The following is a 20,225-nucleotide window of genomic DNA, read 5'->3' as shown; positions in this document are numbered from 1 at the left end:
GAGAGCCTCGCTCTTGGGTTCTTAAGATTAGGAAGTGTTGAAAGAGGGCAGTCAAATCTGCTTAGGTCAGGCTTTAGGATGTTTACAAGAACGGCTGCGCTGCCAAAGATAAACGAATGCTGCGCAGCTGAGATACATTATGGAAAATTACTAGAGTGCATTACTGTTTTCTTTGAAATAATAGAAGTGGCTGGTTTGGACCACCCAAATACGTCACTTCCCTTCCCTTAAAGAGAAGCCTATACTTGGGCTGGGATTGATGGATATAGTGTGGGAAATGGAGTTTCTTCTATTTCTGTTTGTTGTGGAGTGTGTTGATTTTGATTTTTCCTTATTTTAAGTTTTGCATACAGCATCATAAATGGTTTAAATGATACATATCTCAAATAAGTATAACAAAATTAGTGCAATTATTACAATGATCTTTCGTATGTAAAGTGTAATATTGTTCTCTGAAATCATCTCAACAATGTCGTTGTGTTTTACAATTTTTATTTTTGTTATATTAAGTGGTGTGTATAGTGGTGTAAAATCTATTTCTGGTTTTAGCATATTTTCACTTAAAATTATACTATTGATTTCTATTTTGCACTGCGTTACTCTTATCATTTTGTTTCCTTCTATTTTTATATTATTAATTGAATTTGGCAATTTTGGTTAAGGATTGTTTGGGTTCCAGGTTACAATTGTGTTTGGTTCTATGTAATTTATTATTTCGTTTGTGTGTACTGGCTTAAAATTACAAATTGGATTTATGGTAAGTGTTTAATAATATTGGTGACTCATTCATTTTTTACTTCTTTATTTTCTTTTTCAAAATATGATTGTGTGTCTGTGTAATCTAGCTGACAGCCGTTGGAGTCTGGGTAAGGGATTATTTTAATTGTGTTTATTAGTGAAAGGTAAATGGGTATGGGATATGATTAATACTTGGTTATCATTGTAGTTAATCCAAGTGGATGTTTTAATGTTTAAAATGTTTTGGCTGTTCACATTTTCAAGTTTGTCGTAGTTTAGTAATTTGGGGTTAAACAGTCAAAGTCTGGAAAGCTGCACAGCCATTTCCAAATCTTCTACGTGTTCCATCAATCGTATGGCGTCGTTGAGTTCATGTAATTTTACTGAGTTGTGGGCGTTGATTTCAAGTTTTTTCTGTATTTCGACTCTATCATTTTCATCTAGTGTTCCAAATAGGTATTTAAAACCTGAACCCACTATGTTAATAAGTCCCCGTTTGTTTCTATGTTTCACGGTTATTCCGGCTATTTTTTATTTTATTGTATACAAATTTGATCTGGGGTGCATGGTAATCGGTTCGTAGTAGTTTGCTCAAAATAGTCAACCACGATGTCTATTTCAGTTAAATTAATTTTTAAGGAATGATGTTCAAAGAGGATGGTTTCTGGACTGGTTTATCAGAAAAAAGGAGATATCCGTGATTGGTGTCAATATTATTAATTTGAATTTGTTGTCCATGAACAGCTGTGATCAGTATAAACAATAGTGTTATCGGGTACCAGGTGCCTGTGAAATTGAGAGTTTATTATTTTTTTCTTTTGTTTTTGAATTGTGTTTTGTAGTAATGCGTAACTCTATTTCTATTAGTGATTTTGTAATGGTCAGGGTCTGTCTGTTCTACATTTTTGGTTGGTTTAAATGGGTTTTCTAGTTTGCCTTTCTGTAGTAGACTTTTCTGTAATTAGTGTCAATATTAAATTCCTGTCTGTCTTCATTCATTTTGTCTTATTTCTTCTCTTTAATTGTGATTGCCCAGCGTATAAGAAAATTTTATATGTCCAGTAGTGTCATGTTTTTATGTGTGTAGAGGATTGTTTCTATCTTGCTTAATTTTACTTCATCATCAGATGAATTGATTATACGAATTTTTTTTTATTATTGTTTTGTGTAATCGACGTCTGCTACCCCGTTTTTTGCTATATTGAGCTGTAACTTCTTCTTCTTCTTCTTCTTCAAGCCATCGCTTCAAAGCTAAAAAATCTCTGTCTGCCTTTAGTAATTTGGGTTTACCTTTTTGATTAAAAATGCGCATTAATGCGTTTCTGCATTCTATCCAATCCTTGGTTTTAATTTGCTCAAGTGTAGCGAATTTAGAAAATATCAATGCAATTGATGTAATGTTTCCCTCAGATGAATAATTATCTACTACAAATTTTTCTCGGCAATGTTCCGGGTTGGGTGATTATTAAAGTCATTTTGGTGTTTCTATGTTCGTTTATTATATTCTGAATTAATAGTTGGCTATTTGGAAAGAAGTGATTTTCTTTAAATAATTTTATAATTTTCTGTATACCAGGGTGTAAAAGTTTTTCATGTGATTGAAGTATGATTTCTTTGAATTCGGCGTATGAACCAACGTTCTTTAATAGGAAAAGACTGCGAATTACTTTTGTGTAGGTGGTATTAACAATTCTATGTGTGCTCTTTGAATAATTTCAAAATCTACATCGCTCTCAATATAAATGATGTTTCTATGGATAAAGTGATCGAGTAAAATTTTTTTGGCCTTTTCAAGTGTCATTACATCAAATTGAATTTTGGTAATGGAGTTATCGAATATTTTTGAATGCTCTACTTTATTTTTATCGGATTTAATAAAGATTATTTGTGTTCACGCCAGAAGGGCGCAAACAGTTGAGCGGCAGTGTAAGCGGCCAATGCTTGTACTCGAAGCTCCTCCACGGCTTGCAAGCACCGCTGCTCGCGCTCTCCTTCTCTTCTCTCGCTCTCCTCCCTTCCCGCAAGGTATTCACCACTCCGCGGTCCCGCGGTATTTCTACTGTTAGTGTTAAGGTAGTCTTAAGTTACAAGTGCGCGAATAAAGTACGGAATTTTCGTGAAGTCGATCCCGAGTGTTTTCATTTCAGGGAGAATCAGCAGCAGCCGCAGCAACTACAACCACGGCAATTTTCCGCCCACTCCATTTCATGGTCCTTCGAGCCGGATGAGCTCTGATCCTGCCAGCGCTCCTTGCGGCTTTAAATCCTATTCCGTCCGTGGTCGCCATTTTCGTTTTTCCAACGGCGTTTATTCTTTCCGTCCATCCGTATCAAGTGAAAAGTGAAAATATATAAGTACATGCGCCCAGCCACCGTGATTACTTTTTTTTTAAGTGCATAAACAAGCACTTTGCCAATACCGGCCCCCTAATTCGTCTCACGGTGCTCCGCTGATATCCAAGCGCATGTACATATATATATATACACTGTCCAAAATTCACTGTTATCGTCCGCTGCTAAACTGCTGTTTTTTTTTTGTGCCTCAATAAAATATACGACCCAATACAAATACAACAATACAATACAATATACAAATTTAATTAAATTCAATTAATATACATACATATAATCACCAAAAATTTCACATACACACAAATATACATAGCCATATACATACATTACGACATATCCATTGTCATACATAGATTCCAACGATATTCACATACACACAGTCGCGACTTACACAGACTTGCCAAGTGCAAGTTCTTTCGTCTCCTCTTTGTTCGTTATTGCCCTGACAAAAAAACCAGCGCATAGCGACGAGAGAATACCCTATTGTCGAGACATAAAATAAAATAAATAAGTCCGACGATAAAATTTAAAAATAAATAATTTAATAAAAAAAAAAAAGGAAAGAAACGATTGTTTTAATTATTATTATTATTGATTATTATTTAATAATTATTTAACCCAAATAATAATTTTTTTTTACAAGCTATTTCTGGCTCCCATTTCTGGTTCCTAAATTAAAATAATAAAATTGTGGTCCTAAATCCGGTAGCTATTTTTAAATTTAAACTTGGTTTATATTTCTAGCTATTTCTATATATTAGCTATTTTTTTCGGGATTTTCAGTCGGTAGCGATTTTTATAAATCCTGGCTATTATCCAGACTCCAGCTGGTAGCTTTTTTAGCTATTTTTCCAGAAATTGCAATTTATAGTTTTTTTATAAATTTGAGCTACTGTTTTTTCTAGACTCCAATATAGCTATATCTTCTTGTGGACTTCACTCTAGCTGTTGCTTTTTGTGAATCCTCCTAGCTATTTTTTACACTGAGTTTTAGCTATATGAAATCCGGTAGCTATTTTTATAAATTCAAGTTTATAGCTATTTTCTATATTAGCTATTCTTTTTCGGGATTTCCAGTCGGTAGCGATTTTTATAAATCCTTGGCTATTATCCAGACTCCAGCTGGTAGCTATTTTTTAGCTATTTTTCCAGAAATTGCAATTTATAGCTTTTTTTATAAATTTGAGCTACTGTTTTTCTAGACTCCAATATAGCTATATCTTCTTGTGGACTTCACTCTAGCTGTTGCTTTTTGTGAATCCTCCTAGCTATTTTTTTCACACTGAGTTTTAGCTATATGAAATCCGGTAGCTATTTTTATAAATTCAAGTTTATAGCTATTTTCTATATTAGCTATTCTTTTTCGGGATTTCCAGTCGGTAGCGATTTTTATAAATCCTTGGCTATTATCCAGACTCCAGCTGGTAGCTATTTTTTAGCTATTTTTCCAGAAATTGCAATTTATAGCTTTTTTATAAATTTGAGCTACTGTTTTTTCTAGACTCCAATATAGCTATATCTTCTTGTGGACTTCACTCTAGCTGTTGCTTTTTGTGAATCCTCCTAGCTATTTTTTCACACTGAGTTTTAGCTATATGAAATCCGGTAGCTATTTTTTATAAATTCAAGTTTATAGCTATTTTCTATATTAGCTATTCTTTTTCGGAATTTCCAGTCGGTAGCGATTTTTATAAATCCTTGGCTATTATCCAGACTCCAGCTGGTAGCTATTTTTTTAGCTATTTTTTCAGAAATTGCAATAAACTGAATTTTAGCTATATTGTACTTCATTTTTTTTTCCAGTTGATTTAAGATCTATTGGGGCCTTATTTCACAAAAATTGGGATTTTTTTCCTTCGTGCTCCAATCTCCAGATCCCAATTGCAACTTTCTCCCGAATTCCGACGGGATCCTTTGTCCATCCAGATTTGGTGCCCTCTGGTCTGGTTCTTTCCACTTTTTTTGCGGCGTGCAGGCCTTCTTGACTTCCTTCTCTTAGGGCATAGCTGAGCATGCCCCTAGAGGGAGACAAGAAAAAGACCACCGCACCTGGAAAAGAACAAAAGTTCAACCCGCAATCTCCGCTATCCACTCGCGGTAAGCCAGCACCCAAGTCCGTTAGTCCTAGGGTCAAACCCGCGACTCCCACTCCGAAAGCAAAGGTTTTGCCATCGACCAGTTCGAAGACAACTCCTAGGTTGGTCATTTCCCGACCAGTGACGCGAGCGTCTAGTGAGTCTTCTCTATCGAGAAAATCCGAGAGTCCCTCCGCTGTCGGGACTGATTTCCTCCGCGTCACACGCTCTAACACAAAGAAAATGGCATCCTCTGAGCAGCCAACGCCCGCAAACGCAGCGTTGCATAAATTCATCGCCGTCAGCGATCGCGTAAGCCTTTTCGAAGCGAAGATCAACACTCCTGATCAAGCCTCTCCGTCCCTACACACGTTACAAGTCCGTCTGCAACAGGTGCGAGCCTTATGGGACAAAGTGGAAAGAGAGTACGAAACATGCTCTGACCTAATGGCCCAAGAAGGATCCCTCGACACAGTGCCTATTCTCCAGGCCAAATATGACTACTGCTACTCAGTATACGAGTCATGTGCAGCACAAATTGGCGAAACAATCGACAGAGCAACGCCTCAAGTCGCGCAAGCACCCTCTCAGCCGCTAATTGCGTCCGGCTGCCGCTTACCTCCATGCGACACGGAAGTCTTCGATGGCGACTACCTCCGATGGCCCACTTTCCGGGACCTATTCACGCAATTTACGTAAACAACCCCAGGTTGACTCCGGTCGAGAAGCTATTCCACCTCCTTACCAAAACAAGTGGCGAAGCAAAAGCCATCGTGGCGAAATCTCCTCTCACGAATGATGGTTTTGCTTCGGCTTGGGAGCGCTTCGAGATCGGTTCCAAAATAAGCGACTTTTAGTCAACAGCCAGCTCAAGCTTCTTTTTAACTTGATCAATTTCGCAAGAATCTGGTCATGCTCTAAAAGAGCTACAATCCACGATTCAGGGGTGTTTAACAGCACTAGAGCATTCCCAGGTATCCACAGAAAACTGGGATTGTCTCTTGGTTTTCCTTTGCGCGAGCAAACTGCCCAAGCAGACCCTGTCCTTATGGAACAGTCGCTAACTGCCAAATCCGAGATCCAGCTTGGGAAGAAATGAATGCCTTCCTGGCGAAAGGTATCGGACATTGGAAGCCATCGAAGATATGAAACCGACTCAGGCAGTTCCAAAAAGGCTTCAATCCTTCGAGACAAAGGTCAGCACCAAACAGAAAGGGTGTGACTTATGTTATAAGGAGAACCATCCGGTAAGATTGTGCCCGCGTTTTCTTCAAATGTCTGTTGACTCGCGCTCCGGCTATATAAAAAAGAAGCAGCTTGTCTGAATTGTTTTGCCAGAGGTCACCAGCTACGTGACTGCACAAGCACACACAGCTGCTTTACATGTAAGGGCAGGCACCATACGCTGCTGCATCGCAGCCCCCCAAATTCCGAAAATGCGAGTTCCTCAACCTCGCCCCTACACAGCAACCTCCGAGACCCAGCCGGAGCACAGATCCTATGCGCGTCGCCTGACTCGCCTGGAGTTAAAAAAGATTAATGGTGACAGCAAACACCAGAGACAGATTCCACAATCGTCTTAGCCTGGCTACGAAAGCCTGCGTACAACTGGACCACACAACAGAGTTGCTAAGATTCGACTGTTTTCGCTCAGAACAAAACTCCTATTCACGGCAATTTACGTAAACAACCCCAGGCTGACTCCGGTCGAGAAGCTATTCCATCTCCTTACGAAAACAAGTGGCGAAGCAAATCTCCTCTCACGAATGATGGTTTGCTTCGGCGTGGGAAGATCGGTTCCAAAAAGCGACTTTTAGTCAACAGCCAGCTCAAGCTCCTTTTTAACTTGAGTTCAATTTCGCAAGAGTCTGGTCATGGCGCATTCCCAGGTATCCACAGAAAAGCGAGCAAAAAGCACTGTCCTTATGGGAACAGTCGCTAACTGCCAAATCCGAGATCCCAGCTTGGGAAGAAATGAATGCCTTCCTCTTGGAAGCCATCAACCGACTCAGGCAGAAAATCCTTTGTGACACCAAAGACAAATGTCTGTTGACTCGCGCTCCGGCCAGCTACGTCCAGAGGTTACGTGACTCAGCTGCTTTACATGTAAGGGCAGGAATCGCAGCGAAAATGCGAGTTCCTCAACCTTCCGAGATCCGCGTTCCGAGATGGATCTGGTACCAGCCTGAGGTAATCATAGAGCACAACGGTTTCTGTGACGCGTCTCAGAGAGCCTATGGAGCGGCTATATACATCCGCGTCGAGATGGGGCAAAAGATCCTGACTCGCCTGCTTACAGCCAAAACACGAGTGGCCCCGGTAAAAACCGTCTCCCTTCCTCGGCTAGAGCTCTGGTGCCGTGCTGTTAACCGAAATGGTGACAGCAATCCTTCCGCACATGCCCTCCGCCAGTTCAGATATCCGCTGCTGGACAGATTCCACAATCGTCTTAGCCTGGCTACGAAAGCCTGCGTACAACTGGACCACATTTGTGGCCAACAGAGTTGCCAAGATCACGCAGGCGACGCCAGTCGACTGTTGGGCACACGTTCGCTCAGAACAAAACTCCTATTCACGGCAATTTACGTAAACAACCCCAGGCTGACTCCGGTCGAGAAGCTATTCCATCTCCTTACGAAAACAAGTGGCGAAGCAAATCTCCTCTCACGAATGATGGTTTTGCTTCGGCGGGAGGCGCTGCGAGATCGGTTCCAAAACAAGCGACTTTTAGTCAACAGCCAGCTCAAGCTCCTTTTTAACTTGAGTTCAATTTCGCAAGATCTGGTCATGCTCTAAAAGAGCTACAATCCACGATTCAGGGGTGCTTAACAGCACTAGCGCATTCCCAGGTATCCACAGAAAACTGGGATTGTCTCTTGGTTTTCCTTTGCGCGAAACTGCCCAAGCAGACCCTGTCCTTATGGGAACAGTCGCTAACTGCCAAATCCGAGATCCCAGCTTGGGAAGAAATGAATGCCTTCCTGAGCGAAAGGTATCGGACATTGGAAGCCATCGAAGATATGAAACCGACTCAGGCAGTTCCAAAAAGGCTTCAATCCTTCGAGACAAAGGTCAGCACCAAACAGAAAGGGTGTGACTTATGTTATAAGGAGAACCATCCGGTAAGATTGTGCCCGCGTTTTCTTCAAATGTCTGTTGACTCGCGCTCCGGCTATATAAAAAAGAAGCAGCTATGTCTGAATTGTTTTGCCAGAGGTCACCAGCTACGTGACTGCACAAGCACACACAGCTGCTTTACATGTAAGGGCAGGCACCATACGCTGCTGCATCGCAGCCCCCCAAATTCCGAAAATGCGAGTTCCTCAACCTCGCCCCCTACACAGCAACCTCCGAGACCCTCTAGCAGAAATGCATCGGCAAGCACCTCAGCGGTGCAAACTTTTTTCGCGTCCGGCACTTCAGCCGTCCTACTGAGCACAGCGATGATTGACGTGTGCCATTTGGGGACGAACTACCGAGCCCGAGCCTTAATCGACTCGGGATCCTCCAAATTCGCTCTCCTACTAAGCCAGGTCTACAGTTAGACACTGAAGCGTACGTCCTTCCGGAGCTCTCAGGCAAACTGCCCTCCTATCCGATCCCTCGGAATTCTTTGAAGGACCTGCCCGCACTCCGCTGGGCAGATCCTACCTTTTTTGAGAGCTCTCAAATTGATGTACTGATCGGGGCTGACATTCTACCATCCATAATGATGGATGGCACCCGACAAAATATTTGCGGCTCGCTCCTGGGCCAAGAAACTATTTTCGGGTGGGTGCTAACGGGGCCGATTTCCAAGGGTAAGCCGAAACGGGTCGCATCCTTCACGACCCAGGTGCACCAAATAGGCGACCCTGATTCGCTCGACACGCTTCTCAGCAAGTTCTGGGAGGTGGATCTACCAGTAAAGATGGTAAAAGAGTCGGACTCCTATTGTGAAAGGAACTTCCTCCAAACAACAACAAAAGACGCAAGCGGGAGGTACGTGGTGACGCTCCCGTTCCGGGACCCCGAGAATACCGGATCCGATTTAGGATATTCAAGGTCCATTGCGTTAGCTCAGTTTCTTAGAAACGAAAATCGTTTAAAAAGAGACTTTCCCTTAAAAGAGCAATATGACAGCGTGATCCAGGAGTACCTGGATCTGGGTCATATGAAAGAAGTTCCGCCGACTCACAATTCTCCCTCGTATCATCTTCCTCATCACGCGGTAGTTAAGCCCGAAAGCACCACTACAAAGCTTCGCGTTGTATTCAACGCTTCAAGTCCGTCGGCAAATGGGACCAGCTTAAATGATATCCTTCATGCTGGTCCAGTCCTACAATCCGATCTAACGATCCAGGTCCTGAAATGGCGTTATTTTCAATACGTCTTCAGTGCAGACATTACGAAAATGTATCGTCAGATCTGGGTCGATCCAAAACATACCCCGTTTCAAAGAATTCTGTTCCGAACAAGGAAGGAGATATCCGAGACTTTGAACTAAAAACAGTTACCTTCGGGGTCAACTGCCCCTTCCTCGCCATTCGAGTCTTGCAACAGCTGGCAGAGGATATCCAAGTGCCATTTCCAAATGCCAGCCGCATCATCCAGCAGCACATGTACGTCGACGACGTTCTGGCAGGGGCGAATTCCGTAAACGAAGCCCAAAGTTCAATTCGAGAGTTGCAAGCAGCCCTAAGTGCCTCCGGGTTTCCGCTAAGAAAGTGGACCTCGAACAACAAAAGCGTCCTTAAAGACGTCCCGGCCGAACACCTCCTTCATAGCGAGTTCCTCGACATCGATGCCGAAAGCACGGCCAAGACGCTCGGTATTCGGTGGAGGGCAAAGTCCGACGAATTCTATTTCGTTCCCCCCGACATAGTTGTGGAACCCTCCTATACAAAGCGAGAAGTTTTGTCCCAAATCGCTAGGTTGTTCGATCCTGCCGGTGGCTCGCGCCGTTCATAATCCGTTCAAAAATGTTCATGCAGGAGATTTGGTTGCAAAACTTAAGCTTCCCACTGAAATGAGTCAGCGGTGGCAATCGTTTTTAGACGAGTATTCCGACCTCAACCAGATCCGCGTTCCGAGATGGATCTGGTACCAGCCTGAGGTAATCATAGAGCACCACGGTTTCTGTGACGCGTCTCAGAGAGCCTATGGAGCGGCTATATACATCCGCGTCGAGATGGGGCAAAAGATCCTGACTCGCCTGCTTACAGCCAAAACACGAGGGCCCCGGTAAAAACCGTCTCCCTTCCTCGGCTAGAGCTCTGTGGTGCCGTGCTGTTAACCGAAATGGTGAGCAATCCTTCCGCACATGCCCTCCGCCAGTTCAGATATCCGCTGCTGGACAGATTCCACAATCGTCTTAGCCTGGCTACGAAAGCCTGCGTGCAACTGGACCACATTTGTGGCCAACAGAGTTGCCAAGATCACGCAGGCGACGCCAGTCGACTGTTGGGCACACGTTCGCTCAGAACAAAACTCCGCCGATCTAGCCAGTCGAGGCGTATCCCTACATGAATTGGCAGAAACCATCTCTGGTGGCACGGACCAGAGTGGCTGCAAGGGCCACGAGAGCTATGGCCAGCACAAAGCGACACTCTTCCAGTGACAGAGCTAGAGCAGCGCGCGGTCAAAGTGCATTTTGTCAAGGCCCCGTCCATCGACTTTCTCGAACGTTTCTCCAAATTGGACAAGGCCCTGCGAGTTCTGGTCTATGTTCAACGCTTCCTTAAACGCTGCCGCAAAGGTTCGTTCTTGCCCAATTCACGCCCTACAGTGAAGAGATCCGAGAGGCAGAACGAACTCTGACCTCCATTGCGCAGCGCAGAGCATATGGCCAAGAGCTTCAGCATCTGACCGAGAAAAGGCCTCTTCCAGTGTCAAGTCCTTTGGTGAATTTGTTCCCGTTCATTGACCAACACGGCCTTTTAAGGGCGGCCGCCGCCTCTCACTGCCTCCAAAACCCTGCAATATGATGAACGTCATCCGATTATTCTCCCCTATGACTGTAGACTGTCGCGCCTCATCGTCCAATTTACTCACCAGATTACTCTTCATGGCGGTAGTCAATTGATCGTACGCCTGATCCGATCGAAGTATTGGATTCCTAAAATCAAGAATCTGGTGAAGGCTGTGGTCAATCCGTGTAAGATTTGCACGATTTACAAGAAGAGACTCCAAACACAGCTGATGGGCGATTTCCCGACAGAGAGTCTCCTTCTCGAGGGCGTTCACCTACACGGGTATCGACTATGCCGGCCCTTTCGAAATAAAAAATTATACAGGGAGAGCGTGTCTCATAACGAAGGGATATGTTTGTGTGTTTTTCCACGAAGGCTATCCATTTGGAACCCACTTCCGATCTAACAACCGAGAAATTTCTAGCGGCCTTTGCTCGTTTCGTAGCGAGGCGCGGTTGTCCTCAGCGGGTCCATTCGGATAATGGTAAGACCTTTGTGGGGGCGGCAACTTTGATTTCCAGGGACTTTCTCCAAGCTATCAAAGAGTCCGTGACTGATGCATATAGCCATCAGGGACTCGTATGGCGGTTCATCCCACCAGGGGCTCCACATATGGGGGTTTGTGGGAAGCAGGGGTGAAAAGCTTCAAAACCCTGTTCCTTAAATCGACGTCAGTCCGCAAATATACATTTGAGGAGCTGGCGACGCTTCTCGCTAAGATTGAGGCTTGCCTCAACTCTAGACCCCTCTCCCCTATGTCCGAAGATCCCTCAGATTTGCTGGCCCTCACACCAGGCCATTTCCTTATTGGGGCCGTTGCTTTCCACGGCGGAACCCGAGATAAAGGGCGAAGCCAAGTCGATAATAAATCGATGGCAACACCTCAAGGCACAACATCAGCAGTTTAGTGCACGGTGGAAAGAGGAGTATCTTAAAGAACTCCATAAACGAAAACAAATGGCAATTTCCGACCAGGAACCTCCAAGCCGACGATATGGTAGTTGTCAAGGAGGACAATCTACCACCGAACGAATGGTTTCTGTCTTTCCAGGAGCCGACGACCGCATTCGAGTCGTTGAGATCCGTACGTCTCGCGGCACCATAAAACGCCCTGTCCACAAAGTTATTCTGCTACCGATGGAGGACAAAGAGTCCTCCGTTCCTAGGGATTAGGGCACTTCCCCCATTCCGGGGCCCAAATAGTAGTCGGCTCATACTAAGCTTTTTCATTTCTTTATTGGCAGACTTACTCACTTCCTCCAATAATGGCTCCTCGTCCTCGTGCCACCCAGTCGTTGGAGAGCAGACGTACTCGAGGTATTAAATCCTACCGCTGCCGAGTCTGCTCTGGAATCCATCCTCTTCGGAAGTGCAAGAGGTTCCACAAACTGAGCGCTGAAAAGCGCTTCGGGCAGTACTTATTAATAAGTACTGCTCGAACTGCCTCGCCCATCAGCACTCAGGAGGAGACTGTCGCAGCCAAGAGGGATGCAAGAAGTGTGGAGGAGACCACCACACCTACTCCACATGCACGAGGTCCTCCCCGCTCCGAACCCGGCAGCGCTACCAGCTCCGACGCGCAGAGAGCGCCATCCCGCTGCACCTCGTCCGGTCCGGATTTCCCGCACTCCGCCACCAGTCGCCAACAATCGCCGCGTCAGCAGCAGCAGAAGGCTGTCCCCATACTGCCTACAGCCATCGTCGTGCTGGACACGGGCTCGAAGACCTTCGAGACCGGGGCCATGATCGACCCATGCATGCCGGTGAGCAGCATCGACCGGTCGTTAGCGGCTGCGTTCCGGCTGCCCATCACTCGGCTGGGAGGCAACGAGGTCTGCTCGGTGACACTCCGGTCCCGAACAAGCACCTTCCGACTCAACGTCGTCCTGAAGATCGAACCCAGCCTAAGGATCCGGACACCCATCCGAGCTCTGAGCGACGCCGCCAGGGCCAAGTTTGACGGTGTTCGTCTCGCGGACGAGCGCTTCCACCGGCCGGCCTCCATCTCCCTCGTGTTGGGATCAGATGTATATGCCAATTTGATCCAACCGGGGTTCCTAAAAATTGATGATGGGTTGCCCGTCGCGCAGAACACGGTGTTCGGATGGACCGTTTCTGGAACGTGCACGAAATGAAGAGGCCGATCCTGCTGTCTAGCCGGACAGGGATACCTTTGCCTACGCAAGGGGGGGGAGAATGTTCACGCCAGAAGGGCGCAAACAGTTGAGCGGCAGTGTAAGCGGCCAATGCTTGTACTCGAAGCTCCTCCACGGCTCGCAAGCACCGCTGCTCGCGCTCTCCTTCTCTTCTCTCGCTCTCCTCCCTTCCCGCAAGGTATTCACCACTCCGCGGTCCCGCGGTATTTCTACTGTTAGTGTTAAGGGAGTCTTAAGTTACAAGTGCGCGAATAAAGTACGGAATTTTCGTGAAGTCGATCCCGAGTGTTTCATTTCAGGGAGAATCAGCAGCAGCCGCAGCAACTACAACCACGGCAATTTTCCGCCCACTCCATTTCAATTTGTTTTTTGAAATAATTTATTGGTTTTTCTGTTAAATGAATAAGGTTGCAGTTGTCTTCTTCTGCACTATGTTGAGTAGCTTCACTATGATGATTTTCTTCAATTTTAATTCTTGATAATGCATCGGCAACTGAATTTTCTTTCCCTTTAATATAATCTATTTTAAATTGGTATTCGCTTAATCTAACTCTCCGTCTTTCTAACTTAGCATTCGGTTCCTTTAAGTTATGAAGCCTTCTAAGAGGTTGATGGTCATTGGCAATGAGAAATTGTCGCCGTAGTAAATAATGTCGAAAAGTTTTTGTGGCCCAAACTAAGGCGAATAATTCTTTTCGATAGCACTGTAATTCAATTCGTGATCGTTAAGTGTTCTACTAATAAAAGATATAGGATGACCGTTTTGAGAAAGGACGGCCCCGAGTGCCAAGTTACTTGCATCTGTGGTTAAAACAAATTTCTTTTCAAAATCAGGTAATTGTAAAATTGGGTCACGAAATATCAAAGCCTCTATGTACTCAAGTTTTTGTGTATCTATCTTTGCTCCTTTTTTTAAGCAGCTGGTCATGGGTTTTGCTATGTCTGCGTAATTTGGAATAAATTTGCGATAATAACCTGTTAATCCAAGGAAAGCTCTTATCTCTTTTACTTTTGTCGGAATTGGGTATGAAACTATGGCTTTAACTTTAATAGGATTTGGTTTAATACCATAAGGGATAACTATGTGACCAAGAAAGTTAGCTTCCTTTTTTAAGAACTCACATTTGTCTAGTTGCAATTTTAAATTTGCATCTGCGAGCTTTGAAAAAACTAATTGTATTGAATTTAAATGTTCTGTAAGGGGTTTTTGAAAAAATTATAATATCATCCAGATACAACAAACAGTGTTTGTTAAGCAACGGTCGAAGGATATTATTTATGCACCTTTGAAAAGTAGCTGGTGCATTCCAAAGGCCAAATGGCATTCGAAGGTATTCGTAATGACCGCTTTTGGTGGAGAGTTTTGAAATTGATGGAGTTTTAGAAATTGATTCTTCGTCCATTTCTATTTGATGAAATCCTTTTGCCAGATCGATCGTTGTAAAATATTGGCATTTACCCAGTTTGCCAAGAATTTCGTCCATATTTGGAATTGGATATTTGTCAGGTTATTTCATTTAGCTTTCTATAATGAATTACTACCAAAGACACTAGAATAACAAGATGCGTAACGGCCATACATTCGTTTGGCACTATGCAGCCACTTTTTTGGTGAAGGCCAAATTTGCTCTCTTTCCGCTCGCTCACGTTGAGAGCGTAAGAAATATAAAAATAGAATTTGCTTGCTTGTGTGAGTAAAAACAAGAGACGAGAACGCGTATATGTGTACGTGTAGTGCTAGAAGACGATTTTCGGGCCGAAATCAATTCTGATCGAAGAAACGAATTTACATATTTGGAGTTGTGGCCAATTTCGTAGCAATATGATGAAATAAAATAAAAATTCCCTGACTATTATAATAATTATTATAATAATAATTAAAGCAAATACAAAGGAAATTATTAAAACTACTGTAATTTGAAACATAAATTTTCCAAAAAGAAGACATAACATTGAGAAATAAATATTTCATAAAAATAATAATTATTTTTTAATTTCAAAAAAAATAATAATTTTATTAATAAATAATAAAAATAATAATTTTATTAATAAATAATAAAAATAATAATATTTCATAATAATATTTCATAAAAAAATAATAATACGTAGTAGAAAATAAAATTAATAAAATAAATAAAAATATGAAAACAGTTCGTTGCAAAAGTCATATCGTCAGGCACGAAGTGCGGACACTAGCACTGAACAATCATTGCCTTATTAATTTTTCTCACGCCGCAAGCTGAATACCCTAATGACAAGTATTCTAATATAAAGTCATTTTCGAAATTTATTTTGTGATGTACATAGATTCGTATATTACTATTTCTAAGCTTTATTTAAATAATATAACGTTAAGGCAATGCAAAACAAGAATTTTTCAAATGGTGCCAATTGATAAAAAATAATATAGATTTAAAGTCAACGAACTTCTAAGGTGAAGGGCATATTTTTTAAAATTTACAATGCATGAGCATACGTGTGCAAATTAAAATTGTTACTCTTTATTTATTTAAAAAAAATAAATTTTATTTTTTATTATTTAACATTTATTTGGTGATAAACTTTTTCACTTATACTATTACGAGACACTTGGTTACTTGGTTAACATAAGTTATGTTTAACTTCGAGCTGTTGACGATCTCGTCCCGATTCAGACTCCCGATTCAGACTCCCGATTCAGACTGATCTTCAAATTCTAAGTCCTAATCCAATCAACCTCGGCCAGAAGCTTTTCTTCGGAAAATTACCGAACTTTCGATAAAGCTTTATGCTGGAAATTTCCACTGCATTGTGAAATTCAATTATGCTGATCGATGCATTTTTGATTGATTCGCAATAAGTCGGCCGTGGCTTGGTCTCCAAGCGGAAGCTGTGTTTACGTAAAGTTTGGGTTGCTTATTTAGCGGGTAGCTGAGTGCTGGCAAAGGCAATGACAAAACAAGACAAGGGCAATTCCGAGAGATTGAGAATTGAATTTGTTTATAAATTGTGGAAGGGAGCTATGTTCATGGGTTGGATAACTCTCCCCCTCTAAAATGACGCGTCCGCTTCATTATTAATTTCGTTCAAACGTTCATTTAATTCTGTTAAAAATTCTACATCATTATTTGGTTTTTCTGGTTCTTGCCGTTTTTGTTTGGTTACAAATATATAATACCTGATTTTTATTATTAATATAGTAATGAAATACAAAATGATTAAAATTAATAATATAAATGAAATTGAAATTTTCCAATTGTAAATTTCAATAAATGGGTTTAAAATATTAATGTTGTCAGAGAAAGTTCTGAATTGTTTGATTTTATATATTCTGATATTTCTAAGTTTTTAAAGTGGTTGGTAGTTATGTACTCAAGTATTTTGTTTTCTGAATTGGTGTATGAATATTATTTATTGTAGTTGTGCTGTTAAATGTTATTAAATATGACCCATTTAAATGAGAATCGTTCACAATATTATTTCCATTTATTAGAATGGCACCTTCTTGAATGATATCTATATTCTTATTCTTTTCTAGAATTTTAGTGCAAATGATTTTTCTCCATTTAGTAAGCGGGTAAAACAAGTCTTATCTTTACTTATAATACAATAGTTGTTCAAAAGTTCGTTCTTAAAATTATATGATTATGATTACTTATAAGTAATTTTCCATCATTATGTGAAATGGATCTGGCATAGTAAATTTCGCATCTGTTTGTTATAACGGGGTATTTTATATAAATTATTAAGAGTTCTTTATGCAATACAATTTTGAATATGGCGATGTCCATTAAGTCTGCAATAAGTACAGGCTGTTGTTCGTGATCTAATATTTCTTGATGTCTTCATTGTTTAAAATTTTTGTGTTGAATAAATCAATTTTGGCCAGTGTGATAGTATCAATAATGTTTTGTAAGTCAAATGTTAATAAACGTAGGCGATGTTTTCTTAATGGCAATTCTTGATCGATAAAAATGTTTTAAAATGATCGGAAAGTGATTTTATCTCTTTAAACAATTTGGAATTAATAATAAATTGTTGGTTATTGTTTTCAATTAAATTATTTATTTTATTCTGTATTTTAATGAAATCATCGTGATCCGGAGTTCCAGCTAACCATTTCCAAACAGTGCCTAACTCATTTATTCCCCTTTTTGATCTAGTTGGTATCAGTTGTGACAAAATTAATTCTATTATCTGTATTTCGTAAGTAATTTCCCATTGTGTCCGTGTATTTTTATCTTTTCTTACATATCCTGATTCTAGATTGATTATTTCTTTATAAAAACTTAAGTTAGTTACGTGGTATAAGTAAGCATATGATTCATAGGTAAGGACATCCTTTTTGTCTTTGAACAGGAAGAATTCGTGATTGGAGTAATCAATTATTTCTGAAGTGGTTATCATTACGAATGTTATTAAAAGTAATACGAAATGCATTTTCTGTAATTTAATAAAAAAAATATGGTATTTGTTAAAACTTAATGTTGTCTTTGTGAATAGTCCTGTTTCTACTATTTATTATAACTTTGTTAGGTAAGTTTTCCTTAACAACCTGTTTTTTATATCTAGTTTTTAGCTTATTTCTTTCGCCGTGTTTTTTCTCATAAACTACTTGACCTACGTGATATTCTTTTTCTCTGCGACCTTCATTGTGTGTTACTAACATTTTTTCTTGTGTGTTCTTTAGAATTCTTGAAATGTTTTCGTGATTAATTTTATTATATAGAATATCAAAGGGTTTTTGGTTTGTTGTAGAATGAAAGCTTTGATTGAATTCTTTTGCGGCTCTAATAATTATTTCAGAATAGTCAGTGAGATTAAATTCTTTCTACTAGTCCGTTCGAGGTACTGTGTCTGGGGTCGGCGAAATGTAGAGTTAAACCACATCTTTGTGCAAAGGATTTAAATTGAGCAGAGGTGAAGCTCGGTTCATTATCTGTCATAATTACTTTGGCGTTGGGAAAATGTTGGAGTAACTCCATTACTTTATTCTCGATGTTTAGTTTATTTTGAATTTCTTTTACAACCAGGAATTTTGAATATGCGTCAATACAGGTTAAGAAAATAAGACTTTGCGCGTAAAAAATGTCGATGTGTAAATTCTCTCCTTCTTTAGTTGGAATAGGAGCTTCTCCAATAGGGATTTTAATAGGATGCCGGTTGTATTTATTTTCGTTGCAAATTGTACAATTTTTTATGTATTCCTTTAATTTGATATATAAATTTGGCCAATAAAATAATCTATTAATTTGTTTATAATTTTCGTCTAATCCTCTGTGAGCACGACTATGTGTTTCTTCTATTATGATAGCCTTATCTTCGTTATTTTCCACGTCTTGTAGAAATATTTTAGTATAAAGAAATTGTTTGTTAAAGTTATTTTTTAATGGTAATTGAATATGATAAAGATCTTCTAAAGTGCAATGAATTCCTACCGTTATGTTTGGTTTTAGATATTCCCTTAATATTTCTATTAAGTTTTCTGGCGTATCATATTGAATTATAAGTCTAGTCTTATCAAAAACATTCAATGACTCATGTATTGTATACCTCCCCTTTGTTAATAACAGTTGTTGTTGAAACTGATTTAACGGTTTTCGGGTCTCTTGTATTACATTTTCAAAACTACTTTCGGCAGAATGCTGTGTATTTTGATCTGAGTTTGATTGTTCTAAGTCGCTGTTAGTAATATTATTTATTTTTATTCGAGATAATGCGTCGGCTACGACATTAGTTGTTCCGGGTTTATATATTATTTTCGGGGTGAAACTTTCTATAAAGGAGTACCATCTTTTCATTTCTACGTTCGGGTTTTTATCTGAGATTGTGAAAGATAAAGATTGATGGTCTGTTTGTATTTCTATACCAATTACACCATATAAGTAATTCCTGAGATTTTTAAGAGCCCAAACTATTGCCAACAATTCCTTTTTATTTGTGGCATAAAGTTGTTCGGTTTTATTTAGAGTTTTGGATATGAAAGTAATTGGTTTATTATCCTGTGATAAAACTGCTCCGATAGCTACATCTGATGCGTCTGTCGTTAAAGTGAATTTTTTGTTATAATCTGGTTAAACTAATTCCACTTGTGCTATTAGATTATCTTTAAGTTTTTTAAAAGCTTTAACAGCTGGGTCGTCTAACTGTATTGTAATTTTTGTAGACATTCTCCTAGAAATTTTTCCATTATCTCCTCCTAGGTATTTGGTTAAAGGTTTGGCAATTTTTGCATAATTTCGGACAAATTTACGGTAATAGCCGGTGAGGCCTAGAAAACTTCGAAGTTCTCTAATGTTTTGTGGAATCGGATACTTCATAACTGTGGAGATTTTCTAAGGATCTGTTTTAATTACATTGTGAGATACTATATAACCTAGAAATGCTGTTTCTAATTTAAAGAATTTGGATTTTTCTAGAGAAATTTTCATATTTGCTTGTTGTAAAATATTTATTATTTGAATTAAATCTGTGTAATGTTGTTCGAATGTATTAGAAAATATTATTATATCATCCATATAAACATGACAAGTTTTTCCGACTTGTTCTCTCAATATGTCATCCATTGCTCTTTGAAATATTCTAGGGGCGTTTGTTAACCCAAATGGCATACGTAAGAATTCAAATTTTCCGTTATTTATAGAGAATGCTGTTTTTTCAATATCTGAATTTTTCATTAAAATTTGGTGGAATCCTGATTCCAGATCAATGGTTGAGAAATATTTTGACTTCCCTAATTTAGATAATATTACAGACGGATCTTGCATCGGATATCTGTCAGGTATTGTGCTTTCATTTAATTTTTTATAGTCAATAACTAATCGATGTTTTGGAGATCCATCTTCGTTTTGACCTTTTTTAGGTACTACTAAAACTGGTGAATTGTAGGAGCTTCTACTTGGTCTTATAATTTGTTCTTTTAACATTCTATCGATTTCATTATTAACGAAATCTGAGACCGACATGGCATAAGGA

Source organism: Drosophila mauritiana, unplaced genomic scaffold (genome assembly GCF_004382145.1).
Source record: "Drosophila mauritiana strain mau12 unplaced genomic scaffold, ASM438214v1 Y_144, whole genome shotgun sequence".
Lineage (NCBI taxonomy): Eukaryota > Metazoa > Arthropoda > Insecta > Diptera > Drosophilidae > Drosophila > Drosophila mauritiana.
This window is presented reverse-complemented; position numbering follows the sequence as displayed.